Here is a 17,654-nt window from a genome sequence, read left to right as displayed (position 1 = left end):
GATTAATGATGAAACAAAATCAGATTGGAAGGGATGAAAGAAGAAAGAGGTTTTTAAGTTACAGAGGATTGGATTTCAAGTGGACACCTGGCAATTGCATATCAGATCCGGGAATTCATTTCTTGCTATATCTTTCTTTCTTTTTTCATTTGTAAGGGTTCCAATCTTTGGAGAAAAACCAGTCACTACTGAGATACCAAATTTTTGGATCTAGTTTTGATATGTTCCCATATTGTGATACCACATATTTTCTTCAGCAATTTCTCTCATGTGAACAGTAGTAGAAATAAGAATACAGATAGTCCGATCTTTTAGGTAGTTTTGCATTTAAATTTCATGCATCTTATTGTAATTTATTTCAAGGAAATGAATGATAAGGCAACAGCAAGTCAACTTCATTCTGATATCTTGTCTCTCATTCATGCTGTTTGTGATCTTTTGTGTTTTGTAAACAAAGAATATGAAACTCAGTGGCAACTTATTGGTTGTATATGTTGATTTATTTTGCTTATGACTCAAAGAGTTATGTAAATGCTTAATTCCTCATCATAGGATTGCAAATTTCATGAAGGGATAAGTCGAGTATGAGGTTCAAAAGGATGCAGATGTCTAGTTCAGAAAGTGGTTAGATAGATCAGGAAGTCCTGATGTATGGCACATATCAATGATTTTCAGGGATGCGTGTTAGGTTTTTGTATGAATTGCCCAATAGATAAGGCATTGATCACTTATAGGATCACCTGTTATACTGTTGCATATTTGAGGTTTTGCTGAGATCAACATCAATAATCAAACACTTTTCCCCTTTCATGTTGAAGAGCTATAATAGAATGCCCTCACTCAGCTCATGAGATTCCTAGATCTGCATATAGCTACTGTAGATGGATGCCATTTCATGAGTTATCAGGAGAAATAAGGGTTTTATCTGCTTCATATTAGATTCAGTGTATGCTTTGACAACTAGTACCATATAAAGAATCTATAGGTCCACCTGCCTAGGTTTTGCAGAGCCTAAAGTGCAGAAGGATTATAGCCTTATAGTTGGCCTGGTGTCTGAATGGATGTGTATATAATGGGAGTTAGCTGCCCCTAGATGCATCTTGTTCTCATCAGGGTAATTGTAAATGGGTAACATTTTCAAACACCAACAGATCCTATTGTAAATTGTATTTTTAAACCTTATTGTATATGGAAACGAAGCCAGATTTTCTTCCTGATTCTTTCTCGGTTGAGCCTTTGAATCAGGTTAGCCAATAAAATAATGGTTGAGTGTATTTGGTTCTCATAATATTTGCTCATAATGTTCAGTCGTATGAATGCTCATCAAAATAGAATAAATAAATTTGCATATATTTAGATGGGAGAATAGAATCTTAGATAATGTCTTGAATTATGAATGTTCAAGTCTTAATTACGATAATGAAGAGTTGAATTGATATAGTGAGTTTTTCAATTATGATGTATAAGTATAATGATGAGATCAAATCAAGAGCAAACCCTATATTACGAAATCAAAGATATTTCATTTCCTGATAAATTTCATGGTGGTTATAATCAAATTCGAATGAGAATAATCCACCACCTTTTTGTTTTTAATTATGTGTATAGTATCATTCACCTCCTAAGTTCTTCAAATATGATCAATTAGACTGAGAGGTTGTATTCTTGAAATCAATAATAATAATAATCAGAACTTAGAACTCTTACCATGTCCTTGAAGAACCAATATAAAACATACATGTTTAAACTAGAGATGGAGAGACTATACGTAATATACCCCTTTGCAGTGGAATACTTGTATTAAGGAAGAATGTTAATAGTAGAATTATTCAAATCCTTAGTAACATAAATGAAATGCATAAAATGGCATGACCATGCCTTGTTAAAATTATGCTTCAAAAAAAAATATGCACTCCCAGGAGTAAAAACTCTCTGGAAAATACATGAGGAAGAAAATTCATTCCTTCCAAAACCACAGAGCATATTCTTGCTCAGATTCCTTCCTAAATGAATAAAGAAACAAATAAATATTATGTTATTCTCTTGGGTGTATAATTTGAATATATAAATGTGTACATTTTTATATAAAGTCAATATATTTCCTTTCGCCTATAAAACTTTATGAACTTATTGCTCTCCTTGGCCTTGCACGTCAGTTTTAAACATGCTTTAAAAAAGGGGTCTTTAGTGGCTGTCTCAAGTCAAAGCGGATGGGATGGGTGGGTTATGTCACCCTGCCACCTTGTCCCATCCCCATTCTCCTCCTTTTTCTAGCGGCCAGTTGTGGGAAAGGTGGCATTAATGTTGAGAAAGGAAATTTAAATGGTCACCTTCATTTTCTTAACCCTCCCTTGCTCACCTCTACTCACGTGCCCACCTCTTGGGTTGCATTTTCCCTACCTTGGACTATGTGGCATGTTGGGTGGAGAGAGAGCTATGTCATGACATGACATTAGTTGGACGTTGGCTTAGTTTTGGGTGATATTTGATGTTGCAAATAAATGTTGATTTAAAACTCATACTCCATATCCCCTACGTACCTTTTTCCTTGTGTGCAGGTTTGGGATTTTGTGGGGTCTAGGGAGAGGAGTAGGGAGGGGTTAGATTGATTTGACTTGTGGTCAAGTGGATGTTAGGGGCTAGGGTGTAGGTAAGGTCTTAGGGCAGGAGGGTTAGAGGTTAGGTGTTAGTTAGTAGGTAGGCTTTGTTAGTAGTATTTGATTTAATTATATTTCAGTTTTATTGTAGTTAGAATTTTAGAATATGATTTAGTTTAAATTTAGATAGTTTAGTATTTATTAGATGGTTGTTTAGTTATGTTATTTATTTTTGTTTGTTTAAATTGTTAATAAAATTAGTAATAGATCTTGTAGAGTAGTTGTATCACTTTAAAGTTTTTGGTTAAAGTTAGTTTAATATTAATTGTAATATAGTTAAAATTTTAAATTAAGTTAGTATTTTATGTATATAAATATAGTTTGTTTAAAAAGAAACTTTAAATTGATTTAAGTATAGTTAGTTGATTTAATAAAGTTTAGGGTCATTTCATGTTTTGATTAAGGACATTTGTGGTAATTGTTAATAATTTTAGTTATTTTAGTTATGCTTAATTTTGTAAATACTAATTTAGTTAGTTTTGATTCAAATGTACTCTAATTGTTTTAAACCATTAAGTAGATTAAAGTTATCGATTAATTGACTATTAAAATAAGTTTTAAATGTAGGTTTAATTAATTCGATATTGCAAGTAATTTTAAATTCCGATTTTAGAAACATTGTTATTTAAGAAATTTTGATTGCATATCATTATAAATTAATAAGTTTATCGATATTAATCTAATAACAAAAGTTTCAAAATTTTAATAATGTTATCGTCCTCTTGTTTTAAAATCTTAGGATGCAGTGTAGGGAACCTGTGTTGCAACTTCTATCTCAGTCATATCAAACGTAGAGCATGTTTAAATATTATTAGTTATTATTAAAATTAAAAAATTAAAAATAAAAAAATTTGTGTGTGTTTTGCCCTCATAGTTTGGGCATGACACTACACCTGGCTTAGAATATATCTAATCCATTTAATTTGAAAACTTTGGGGCATGTGGGGAATATGTGTTAAACCTTTGTCTTCCAAATGCTTATGCTCAAGTTTAAGAATTCCATTAATGCATAATTCACCTAGGGCATCATCCATTTCTAGGGTACCAATTTTTTGAATCGACCACTTGAAATGAGTACAAATATCATTAATAAGGAGTACCTTGGGAGGGATTTGTGATTGAGCTCCACTTGAATCAACGGTTTCTACAATCTAAGGCACAACTTTCAAATCCAATACTTTTCACTCGACTTCTCAAACCAACATCTCAAAACCTCTCTTCACTTTGTTGTTGCTTGATTCCATTTTAAATGGTAAACTATCAGAACCTTGATAATTTTCTGCAAATTTTCCTAAATTTGTATGATCACACTGTAAATCACTTCTTTGAAATAGCACTTAGATTTCACAGTTTAAAGATTTTCCATAAATGCTCAGTATAAGGGTACAGCTAAGTTGACATTATGCTTGAAAACCTGTCATCTACTATTCTATTGATTACTTGATGAAGGATTCATCACTTGGTAACCATGTGTGTCTTGTTACTCTCGACCTTGCTTAGTAGAGTCCATGACCTGACCTTACTTGGTAGAGAAGATAACTTGGTGATAACAAATACTCATATTCCTCAATGATCCTTTTGTATCTTGAATAGTGATTTGGATATTTGTCACCTTTCAATTGGAGCTATTTGAATGTGATCTTGATAACACAATTCTAGTTCTCTTTTTGAAACCTAGTTGGAAATGGTGGAGTTAGCCACTTCTTGAGTGACATGACCATCATTACTTGGACTAGAATCCTTAGTATATTTAGGAATCCATTGCTCGCTCATCTACTTTTGAATGTTATCTACTTTTTCCTTCTTTTTGTCTTCAATTTTACTTGTATTCATGCAATTTTTGGCGAGATGACCAATTTTGGTACAAGTGAAACATCTTATGGTGGTATCTCTTCTCCTCATGTGATATTTAACACAATTAATGCCAATGTGTCCAAATTCTTCATAGTAATGGCATCTACACCAAGTGTTTTAGTCCCAACCAAATATTTCTTTCAAAATTTTCTCTGCTCAATTGAATAACTATGTTTTGTATTCTGATGCCTTGTGACCTTGTTTCCTGCACTTATGACACTTGCGCTCAAATTTTAGTTTCTCTTTGCATTCATTAGCCTTGTGACCATGTTGACTGCAATTGTAGCATTTTCCATTAAATCTTCCTTTACCATTACTCCAACATTTGTTTGATGTATGACCTATTTTACCACAATCATTGCAAGTATGTCTTTGATTCCTTGAGCACCTTGTTTTGAGGATTCACCTTCTTCTTTGTATCGAATTCCTACTTTTCCTTTTTCCCTATATAGGTTATTCTCATTCTGTTGAACCATGTCTTCTTGAGATTCCATCATTCTCTCATTGATTTTTCTTTTAGTGTTTAGGTCATTTTTCATTCTTTTATTGATTTTCTTTTTAGATCTTAGCTCATTTCTTATTCTTTCATTGATTTGTCTTTCTAAATTTAGATCATTTCTTAATCTTTCATTGATCTATCTTTGGCTCATGGATTACTCTTTTGCATTGGAGATTTGATCCATAAGATCTGCATGCTAAAAGGATTAGTTTTGGATCTCATTGTTCCTTCTATCAATTTCTCCTTTTATCTTGTTCCTTTGTTCCAAGATTTCACACAACCTTACTGACTAAATTTCTTGTTTCATTTTCAATTTTCTTACTCCTTATAGGGAACCATTCATGTGTAGGAATTATTTGATTTCATCATTTTCTTCATCTAAACTACTTGAAGGGAAAAAGTCTTCGATTCTTTCTTCAATGTATTGATGATCATTCATCTAGTTTTCAAGTTCCTTCCTTCTTTTTAGGGATTGGGAAAGTTTCTCTTTTGCTTTCTTCAGCTATGCAATGGCCATTTCTAGATCCATGTTTTCATTGTCAATGGTTTTTTCAAGTCTAAATATCTCCATTATCCTTGATCTTTGCTCAAGATATCAAACTTTTTCTTCAGAACCACAAACCTATAATACCAATTGTTGGAAATATTCAAGACTATGCTAGGTTACTAAGAGGGGAGGGGTGAATCACTAACCAAAAACCTTGTCAATTACATTTAGTTCATCATGTCTAATCTAATCACATGAATGAAAAACTAGAAACATAAAACATTCATGACACTTGAACACAATTATTTGGTGGCCCAAAAACCTTCCAAATAGAAAGTAAAACTAGGGTGAGGATGATAGCCACAAAACTTCAATACTATAGCATAAAGTTTCCCTGCTAAGGCTTACAATGACCACTTCTAATTCTTTTCCCTATTAGGAGCAATTAGGACTATTAGGTCCACCTTGTTAGAGGTTTTACAAACACACAATGGAGTATGCACTCTAATAAGATATTTAAGAAAGACTATTCTATCTACCTTGCAAAAGGATTTTGATTGGTTCACCTAAGGATGAAATGATATATCTCTAACTTACAACTTGATTACTAATAGAGATTCCTTGATTTTACTAATCACCTTTCTATGATAGATTTGTCACTATTGCTCCTTATGCTAATATGGGGTTCATAAATCTTTATCTGCTACTTTCATTTGTATTCCATACATTTTGATATGATACAATACTTCACACACACAAACACACACAACCAATTTGTGAAATTACAAACTCGGCCATCATATAGGTTAGCACATATATCACAAAGTTGGCCCAAACAAAGACACCCAGGTTCTAAAGACTGACTTGGTAAAGTATCGATACTCAGTGCCCATTTTCATTACTTGGCATCATCATGCACTCAGTAGACATAGAAGCTTAGTCTATACCAATGACTTCAAAGTAGCCTTGAACTTGGTCTGCAATGGTGACTTCGTAGATACTATGTAACTGGCATACACTAAATCACTTGATAAAAACATAAGGTCAATTTACACTAGCTTCGTATTACATGAACTGCAAACTCAGTAGAAATTGTAATGCTTAGTAACCACTGAAATGTTCAGTAGCTACTAGAATTAAACCTTGTAAGAATTTTCCTTAGGGTAGAATTCACCCAAGACCAAGGAGCTCAAACACAAGTACAAGAGTAGACCAAAGAGAGATTATGGTCAGAATGACGATATATTCATTCAATATTCCATATGCAAGTACACTAGGAGTGCCTATATATAAAGGCCTCTAGAGAGCTTCTAGAATGCATAGAAGTTAACAACATGATAAGTCATACAAGTAGGCATATGTCCACCAAATATGGGTTATCTTTCATTAAGCACGGAAGTAAGTGTGATGATGTGAGGATAAGCCTACAATGGTGTATCATGCAAATTAGTGTTGTAGACAACATGTGCTAAAAAAGGAGTGCAAATAACTATGTTGTCAACATGAAAACTCAGTGAATGATGCAAACTCCAGTGTTGTAGACACCATGTGCTAAATTAGAGTTATGTACTTCTGTGTTGTCAAGATGACAACTCATGAGAGTACAAAAAATCCTAAGTGTCTCACCTAAATAAATAATAAAATAATGCAATATAATAAAATAATGTATTAACCTAAGTAAACTTAAGTAAAGTGTAAATAGTAAATACTTATTTACACCAACACCCCCCCTTAAGTACAACTTATGGGAATTCCCTTAAGCTTACGAAATCTAGGATGAAATGCATGATGGGTCTCAACTACAAGGCCATGTTAGGTGCCCATGTACATAATGAAAATGCAATATCTCATAAAGAAGAGAAAGAGGGAAAACCTCATGGGAAAAACCCTCCCCCAAAAAAAAGAGATGAAAAAAACATACGCTGTATGGATGGATAGAGTAATCAAGACCCCCTCATGATGACATACATCTAGTATATACAAAGGAGAATGATGAGAAGAGATAAGCCCCAAAGAATAATGCCTACTAGTGACTACTTTGATGAAGAAGTTGATCCAAGACTATAGAATGGTGTTCCTCCTCTTAGGAAGAAACAAGGCAAAGGGTACAAATGAGATGCTTTTGCACTATGTGCAAAGAATCCCATGGATAAGTGATGTCTCTGAAACTTGCTCAGCTAGCTAAAGAACCTATCTCAAAGAACTATTTATCTCCTTAGCTGATGAAGAACCCTTCTGCAATTGCTGATCATAAGTATCCATAATCACTTCAACTTAAGACAATTGATCATGTAGAGAATAAACAAGAATAAGAGGCAGATAATCAATATTGTCCCCTAAAGCTATCACTAATTTTGGACCTAGAAGATTGGATGTACGCTACTATGTTGGACCTATCACTATGGTGATATATACATGTGGACTAGACTGATGGAGTGACCTATCAATGTAACTGTCGATAGTCCACATGTCTGAATCTTTTGAAGCATTATTGCTAGTGTCACTATTAGTTTCCACATGATATAATGTGTAGACAGGATTAGAGGACAAGCTTGGCGAACTTTCTTGAAAGTGTACATCCTTCTCTACAAAGATTTGATGTGTCTCTAGATCCAATAGCTTGTATGCCTTCACACCATCTTCATAACTAATGAAAGTACAAGGTCAAGGTGATTGTGCCTTCCATCCCCTTGAAGATCTATTTGCCCATGTAGCACAACCAAAGAATTTGAAGTGTGTTAGAATAGGTTTTATGCCGCATCATGCCTCAAAAGGAGTCTTGCCATCTAAGGCTGAATGAGGAGACCTATTAAGATTGTGAGTGGCACTAGAGATTTCTTCAACTTCTAATGATGGATCTGGAGACTTGACCTATATCATGTAACTTTCCATGGACTTAAGTGTGCAGATCCTCAAAGTTGCAACATCTATCTTATGCAGACTAAATCTTGGTGGAGTCTGAAGATCAATGCACTCAAGTCTACAAAAGTGTTTTAGTCTTCTATTCACATACATGCTTCCATTGTCCATTCCTAGATCTTTGATGACTTTCCTCTATTTTTGTTCAACATGAGTCTTGAAGGCTAGAAACTTGTCCAACACTTCATTCTTATGACAAAGAAATTAGACCCAAGTATATCTTGAAAAGTCATGAATGAAAGTAAGTATATAACAACCCTAGCTAATTGATGTCACTAAAAAAGGTCTTGCTAATACCATGTGAACCATTTGTAGAACAACTGGTATTCTTCAAGACTTCCCTTTATCTAACTTCCCCTCTAGATGCATATCCATTGAATCTATTGAACATTCATTATGGGAAAAGTTGATTTGGGGATAGACCTTTAACCATTTTGTTTGTGGAAAGTTGCTAAAGGTAGCAAAAGGAAAGATGTCAAAACTACTCATGCCATATTTGCATTGTTGAATTTGATTGAGATAACAAGGCCTTTGAAGGAGACTTGGGCACAAAATTGGAGAAAGTGTACAATCTTTTGTTATAATTCACTTTACCCATTGTAACCAATGAATAATCTTTCAAACTATGCACGTGTACTAACTCGGGAAGGAATTTAACTCTATGTCCATCTTTGAGGTGAGTGATTTCGTAGATTGAGAGGAGATTATAACTTAAGTTTGGAACATAGAGAACATCTTGAAACTCTCCATTTTTCATTTCCATGTTTCCTTTCTATTCAACTTCCATTTTAGTATCATCTCCAATGAACATGTATAGTACCTTTGGCTGCTTCATTGAAGAAAAATCCTCCTTTGAAGAACCCATGTGATATGAGGCACTTAAGTCAAGTATTTATTATGTTGAAGAAATTGTATTAGCCATGAGTGTGTGCCCTTTTCCCTTTGAATTTGAAGAAGATCATTTCTCTTTATAAGAATTAAGCAATGGAACATTATGTTTCTTCATGATGTTGGTCAACTCATTAATCTTTATGATAACACTCGATGTTCTTCATGACCCATTTTCTTGCAATAGGCACACTTTTCTTGTCCTTATTGTTGTCCCCCTTCTTGTTTGTATTTGACGATGACTTGTTTTGTTGATTGGATAGTGGTGTTGTCTTTTTTGCATCCCTTGATTTGTTCTTCTTCCACTTATTATTCTTACCCTTTCCTTGATTTGTTCTTCTTCCACTTATTATTCTTATCCAATAGATCAACATATTGATAAAAGGAGACTTTCTTATAGGTAGACCCTAATGTAGTCTTTGAGGTGTTAAAAGAATAAACAAATGTGGAATACTCCAATGGTAGCTTGTTATGAATAAGATAGATCAATATGTCATCTTTTATAGGACTCCCATAATTAGGAAGCTTCATCCTTAGTTCATTTACCTTAATGATGAAATCCAATATAGAATCAAATGACTTACGATCTAAAGAGACAAGCTCATCTTCAATTTTGAAAACATCCTCTTTAGACACTTTACCATATAGGTTTACAAGGGTATTCCAAGCTTCCTTGTATGTCGAAGACTTCTTAATTTGATACATGATCTTGTCATCAACCCCCAAACATATATCACCTAGGGCTTTCCTATCCTTTTCTACCCAAGCTAAAATATCACTTGTTGGTTTAGGAAAAGTACCATCTACATATTGAGAAATTCCATTGTGCATTAAATGATACCACATTTTGATGGACCATGTAGCATAGTTATTTAGGAGATTTAAAACTTCCCAAAATGTAGAAAATGAAAGAAAATTATAGAAAAGAAGGAACACAAAACCAAGAACAAACCCCCTTTTAACTAAATCAAGAAACTCCCCCAAAATAGATGCTTTTGGCACTTTATAAGTAGTGTGATTACAATGGCTATTTGCCAATTTTGGCCTCCATGGACTTTTGATTTTTCTTGTTACAACCTCTTGAAAGATTAGAAATCTTGAAATTTATAATGTACAACAATTTTGAAGTAATACAAAGCAAAGAAAGGCCCTATTTCTAAAAGTGACACTTTTGTCCACACAACCCTATAATCTAATTGTAGATCTAGAATGTAGACAAAAAATAATTCACTTTCAAAAAATAAACCTATTTTTGAGTCTAGATGTGCCCGTATGGAGCATTTGACGTTGCAAAATGTAGGATTACATAGGTATAGTCACCAAAAGATGCAATTTATAATTAATCCATTCACCCAAACTAGAAAAGAGCTAAACCATTAAAAATATATTCAATAAAGATATATTTTTATCAATTTCTCTGGAGAGAGGTTACATCAGCAAAAGGCAAGGTTAAATTTGATAGTCATACAATTGTTGCATTAGTTCAAATTGGCCTTAGCATAACGATTAGATAGCCATCAAATTTATGCCAATAGATTGATGACATCAGTGACCTTAAAGCTTGTGATGATGTTAGTGGTACAAATGTGTCATGTATGTATTGGTTGACGTGGCAAGGTGCATCGTTGCATTAGATGCTAACATGTGCTAATGTGGCACTGACATGTCTAATTATGTGTAGGTCATCTACCATGTGGCATGAGAGTATTTGTCCATGTGTTTCCTATGTGTTAGGGCACCATCTGTCTAGCTGGAGCATGTGGAGTTTACAAATGGAAAATGTTGATTTGACCATCAGCATTAGAGATGGCATTGACTATAGGTACTCGAAGACATGTGCTAGCATGACAAAGTTAGGTAATGTGGCATGCACAAATTATGCCATGTGTCAACGAGATGTAGTGGGTTGCTAGAAATGCAGATAGCCACTAGATTGTTATGATCATTGCCAAAGATTAAAGTTTTTGACCAGTAATTGAATTGCAAGTGGATACAATTTTATATTTCCCACATTGTTGGGAATGGGGACTCCAATGTTGTATAAAAGCTGTTCGCTATGGTGATTAAACAATAAAGGCCACTGATATATGGGCATGCCCTATTTGCAAGTGGGTATATGTGCTCAACTAGTTTGGGGATTCAGTGTCCATTGGTAATATGTGGAAAATATATAATTAAACCACCGAATTTAAGTGTAGATACCCATGGAATAAATAAACTGAATATTCTCCTATGAAAATAATAAATAGTCTATAGGGCTAGGGTGTGATTACCTAGTTCTGCAAAAAAAAATTCTCTGACAACCAAACTAGGCGTGAAAATTTTCCAAAAATATAAATTCCAAAAAAATGTTGAGATCAAATAAAATTTAGATGCTAAAAATAAAATTAGATCAATTAAATGACCATACCCAGTTTGCAAATCAGTGCATTCAAGTGCTAATTTGCAAAAAAAAATTTGCCTCGCGATCAACTTTAGCCAAGCATATGCAAATTTATAGTTGATCTTCACCAAATTGATGCTTCAAATGCAATGGTGAGGTTAGATTTGGCTCTAGACACTCCCAATTTCAGTAAATACTCTAGATTTAGGTTGAGGTGTTGAAGCATGAATGGCCCTAAATGACTATGTGTAGAGAATCTCGCTGAGCTTTGACACCATGTCAAAAATTTCCTTAGGCTAGAATTAACCTAAGACTAAGAAAATCAAACAAAAGCACAATAGTAGAACAAAGAGAGAGTATGATTAGAATGATGATATATTCATTCAATATGCCACATGTAAGTACACTAGGAGTGCCTGTATGTAAAGGCCTCTAGAGAGCTTCTAGAATGCATAGAAGTTAGCAACATGATAAGTCATACAACTAGGCACATGTCCACCAGATATGTGGTATCATTCATTAAGCATAGAAGTAAGTTTCATGATGTGAGGGTAAGCCTACAATAGTGTATCACAAAAATCTGTGTTGTAGACAATATGTGCTGAAAAGTGAGTGCAAATAACTATGTTGTCAACATGACAATTCATGAGAGTACATAAACTCCTAAGTGTCTCACCTAAATAAATAATAAAATAATGCAATATAATAAAATAATGCATTAACCTATGTAAACTTAAGTGAAGTGTAAATAGTAAATACTTATTTACACCAATAGCCCTAAAAACTTGATAGCAACTATAGAGCTTGGTGGCTACTAAATTAAAAGGTAAACACTGTAGACTATTCAATGAGCTTGGTAGCCATACAAAGTCTAAATAATTGTGTGTCACTAATAACAAACTTGACTAATATGTCAATAGATTACTAGAGCCATTCTTAATAAATCTATGATAACCAAGATGATAACACAAATCTACTACAATAGGTTTGATGGATTCAACATGAGGTAAAGTAGAAACTATTGATTTCTAATCCTAAGTTGTCTATTGGTGTCTCAACACTTAGTTATTTACTAGGAAAGATTACAAGGTCATCACTCTGAATGGGTTATCTAGTAAATACCGAGCATACAAAGCTTATATCAAGAAAGTTAGTGGTTGTTGAGTATTCAATAGATACCGAGAAGATGAATACATCAAGAAAAAGTAAGAGCGAAGAAATAAAATGAAGACCAAACCTATGAATAGGTTATCAAGTATATAATAAAAAATTATATAGAAGATGAGTAATAGCATGAATACATTTACAAGACTATGTGTCAAAACACTCAGGTGTTGAGTAGTTTAGTTTTGATATGAAATTTTGTAATGAAAAAAACTCATTTGAAAATCATATTGGATAAATTTTCTATGATATTTAATATTTTTATAGTTGGCTAAGATGTTTATTACATGTTATTGTAGAAGGTAATGATCCCTAGGCATGCAATTGAACCAATCAGGAAAAGCAATGTAAATGGAAAAAGATGATAAAGTGTAAGTCATCAATCATGATTTAGAAGCTTCATAGTAACCCTAGAATTATAAGACTATGAGAAAATGAATATTGAAGAAGAGATAAGGACAACTATCCTTATATGCATATAAAGGAGTGAAGGTGAGGTCTAAAAGAAAATCAAGCAGAGAGAAATCATAGTAGTGAAGGACTCAAACAAATTATCAGATTAGGAGAATTAGATAAGCTATATAGTAAAGAGGAGATCCAACATCAACTTGTAGAGAAAAAAAAGGGTTAGCTATGGAATTAGTAAATTTTAATTGAGATAGGGTAAATCTCTTAATAGAGTGGTCCTCATAGGCCTATTTAAACCTCCTAATAGAGTCCTTACTTGATTGAGTGTAAAATCCTTTAGCAAGGTGGGACCTAATAGTCTCTTAAGCTTTTAAAAGAGAAGACCCCTCATAGGTTAGATCATATTTTATGGTCAAACATTATAACCTTACCAATTTAACTTCATTGTTGCAACAATGAAGATTTGTGGGTTTCATCCCCACCTCATTTTTACCTTCATTTTGAAGTGTTTCTATGTAAACAAATCATTGTGTAATGTTTTGAAGTTCTATGAATGTGATGTATTTCATTTATGTTCAACATTTCAGTTTTAATGGTAGATCTGTGAAGTTGAATTTGATATGAATGAATGAAATTGGTGTTGAAGTCAAAACATTAAGATCCTGATTCACCCCCACCCCCTCTTAGTATCTTGTTTCTCATATACTTATTCTAACCATTGGTATTAGAGCTTAGTTATCTTGTTAGAAATTCTAATAGCTTGAGTGGATCAAATCATGGAGATGGTAGTGTATAATATCGGGAAGAGCACTGAGAATTAGATGATTGAAATCTAGATCTAGCTACAACAATTAAAAACAACAAAACATGAGTTAAGGAAATCCCTAAAGAGAAGAAGAGAGATGGCTATTTAGCTAAATGACACTTGATACATAGAAGTTGACACTAAATGACTACTAGATAGTGGAAACATTTGTATAAAAAATAAAGCAATGAAATAATTGCTAGAGAAGAATAATAACCTAGTGAAAGAGGTAAAATATCTATAAATAGAACAAGAAATTCAATTAGTTACACATTGCAAAGAAATCTAACAAAAGAAGAAAGAAATGGAGGATAAGCTCAAAGCTAAAGAAGACAAAGGGTAATTGGCTAGAAGACTTAAAGAGAAATCATTTGAAGTTTAGAAGCTTACAAATAATTAATTGGAAATGATAAATAAATTAATGATTACAAATTAGGACATAAATAGAGAAGATTTGGATATCACAAATCTAAGGCTATAGAATGAACAATTGAAAATTGAGTTAAGGCATGAAATGGAACTAATGGAAATATTGAATAAATGAAATGAAGTGGACACCTATAGAAAAATATATGATGATGTCAGCTAGGGAAAAAGACACGACTTGGACATGACAAGTGGTCTTCATCAAGTGAAGAAGGAAAGTCATCCAAAAGTGGAGAGGAAAGGAATGCAAAATCAAAAGGCAAACCTACAGGTCATTACTATGGGAAAATTGAACACACAACCAATATTTATATAAGAGAAAATGGTAAGCAAGTTCCTAAACCTTAACAGAATGATTCGACTAGAAAGTTACCTATATTCATGGTCATTGCTACAATTATCAAAATTATGGACATATGGCTCAAGAGTGCAAACTTAAGATAAGGTCAACTTGGTTAATTGAAAAAATAAAAAAATAAAAAAACTCATACAACAAAGAAGGGAAATTTCTTTAATTAGGATTACAAAACATGGTATAGTTCTCACTATTGTCGAGAGTATCGACATATTCCAAAAAAAAATGATCCAAAATACATTTGAGAAGAAACTATAAGAAATGGTTAAATGGAGAGATAATATGTAACAATTGTCCCAAAGTGGGACACATCAATAAGAACTACCAAACTAGAACACCAGTAGTAGTGCTAGCGAAGAAGACATGGATAGAGATAGTAAGAGCTAGAATAAGCAGAGATGAAGACATTGTAATCACCCAATCTAAAGGTTTAGGTGATCACATAATATCTCACTAAAGAAAGAAGTTATGTAGGAACTAAATATTCAATGTTATATTTTACTTCAATTCCTAAGCCTAAAAGTGATGAAAAGTCATATCTACATAAATTTAGATGCATTAAGAATTGTTAGAAATAGAAAATCATAAGATATCAAGGATCAGTGGTATAGTCTATGTTGCCTAAGTCATGCAATTTAGACATAGTGATTAAGGAAGATTACATCAATGGAGTGAAATGGTAATGACCTAGTGAATAAGCTTGATCAAACCAAAGTAAAGACTAAGCTAGCTCTCATACACTAAATATGAAGACATTATTTATCAAGATAAAAATGAAATATTGGGGTATGTGTAGGGTCATGGTCAACCAAACTATGCTCTTAAGTGGTAATAAAAAATTAGAAAATCAACGTTATGTCAACTTGATGTGAAATTTTGTACTAGTTATTAACATTATATCAAAAAGTTGAGAGAAAAGAATCTCCAAAAAATTGAATATACTTTCTAAACTACTTGGACTTATCTCAAAAAAATAAAAATTGATTGGTCAAAATTTGAATTTTAATGTAATATTACGAAAATTTCAGAACAAAAATAAGAACTAGACATATGTCTGACCACCTTAATCAAATTTAAATTATAATATTTTAAAATAATATTCTAGATATAATTGGAAGACCCATGCCTAGATGTGATACATATTTTTGGGTATTTTTATTCTAAATAAATAATAAATAATTAACTTTTGACTTTAGTATTTTTGGAATTAAAAAATCTCCTTTTCAACTACCTTTACTAATTCAAAACTTTGCAAAGTTTATTTTTTCATTCTTTTCCTTATAGTAGAAGAAGCATAGAATGTGATGCATCTTTTGGATTTAAAAAATGTTTTACCATTTGAAAGTTATAGTTGTTTTTCAAGTAGTGTGTCAGTCAACACTTTATACGTAACTCCATTAGAAATTAAGTAATCATTAGTTACTAAACTCATAATCTGGAAAACCTTACATTTATGGGAAGATAAGAACATTCTTAAGAAACCCTTTTCATTTCATCAAATTTTGGTGGAAAAAAAGTCATCAACTACATGTTTGAAGTAAAAATCACATAAAAATAGGCCAAAAGCACATTTTTAGAATATTTTTAAAGTTGACCATATAGGTTTGGTATCAAAAGACATAATAGACCTTATAAAGATAGTAATTGTTTTCATTTAGTATTAGGGTGTGTGTGAAAAATGTTGGAATAGATTTTGAAATGGTTTGAGATATTTCAGAACTATAGATTTTTTAGATTGCCACTTTTTGGCACACCATGATCCTATACATACCTTTTGAAGGTATTTATTGAAGTTGATTAGTCACTTTTACTCACCAAGCAACCAAAGAGCTCACAAGAAGATTTAAAGGTGATAGAAGTGATTTCAATGACACAAAATCTTAATAGGTTATCACAAAATTTGTAGAGTGAACTATCATTGTCAGTGCCAAGTAATATATTCAATAAAGATATATTTTTATCAATGTCTCCAATAGATCTAGTTCATAATGACATCTGGAAGTTAAATGGTGAAGGATGGCTTAGTGCTCAAATTATTAAAAATGATGAGATACCTCCACACAGCTTTAGAAATTTAATTAACATTGCAACCCCTATTGATGATGTTGGAGCATTGTCATCAATTCCACCAATAATATTGACTATTCAAGACATCAGATCATGTTATCAATGCAATATTGGAGATATTGGATATTTTAAATAAGGTAACATATGGCAAGCTATGCATTGATAGAATTTTGAAATATGAATTCAAGATCATTGCTGACAAAGGGCTTACCCATGCCCTAGGATTTCTAAAAGTTTTCAAGGCCAAATTGATCAAGATTATGCTCAACTGATTTCATGACATGAAAATTTGGTTAGAAGGTGGGCCAATCAAGATTAACAAGGAAATCATTTGAAGAGTAACTAGGTACCCTACATTGGATTGACTTAAGGGCATAAGGAGCAAAACCAAGAATGAGATTAAAAATTGACCAAGGAAAAATAGAATGGTCATAGAATGTTAAGAGATAACAATGAGGATCTAGTAATTGGATTTTTTGTTCATGTGATTGCACACAAGTTCTATCAATTGAGAAGATTGAATAGTATTATGTATGTTGTAGTTGATTGGAGCTACAAAATTGTGAAGAAAGATCACTCATACAATCTTGTTGAGCTACAATTTGCACTAACTAACAGAGAACCTAGAAGTTTTAAAAGTTTGGTCCATGTTAGTTTTCATATTTTTATATGCACAAAACTATTTTCCTACCCTCATGAGGATTGGATGGGATAAGAATAGGACTACTATGGAGCAATTTAC

This window comes from Cupressus sempervirens, chromosome 1, assembly GCF_028749045.1.
Source record: "Cupressus sempervirens isolate cs-2001-9-10 chromosome 1, ASM2874904v1, whole genome shotgun sequence".
NCBI lineage: Eukaryota > Viridiplantae > Streptophyta > Pinopsida > Cupressales > Cupressaceae > Cupressus > Cupressus sempervirens.
The sequence above is the reverse complement of the archived record's forward strand: the minus strand, read 5'-3'. Positions refer to the sequence as shown.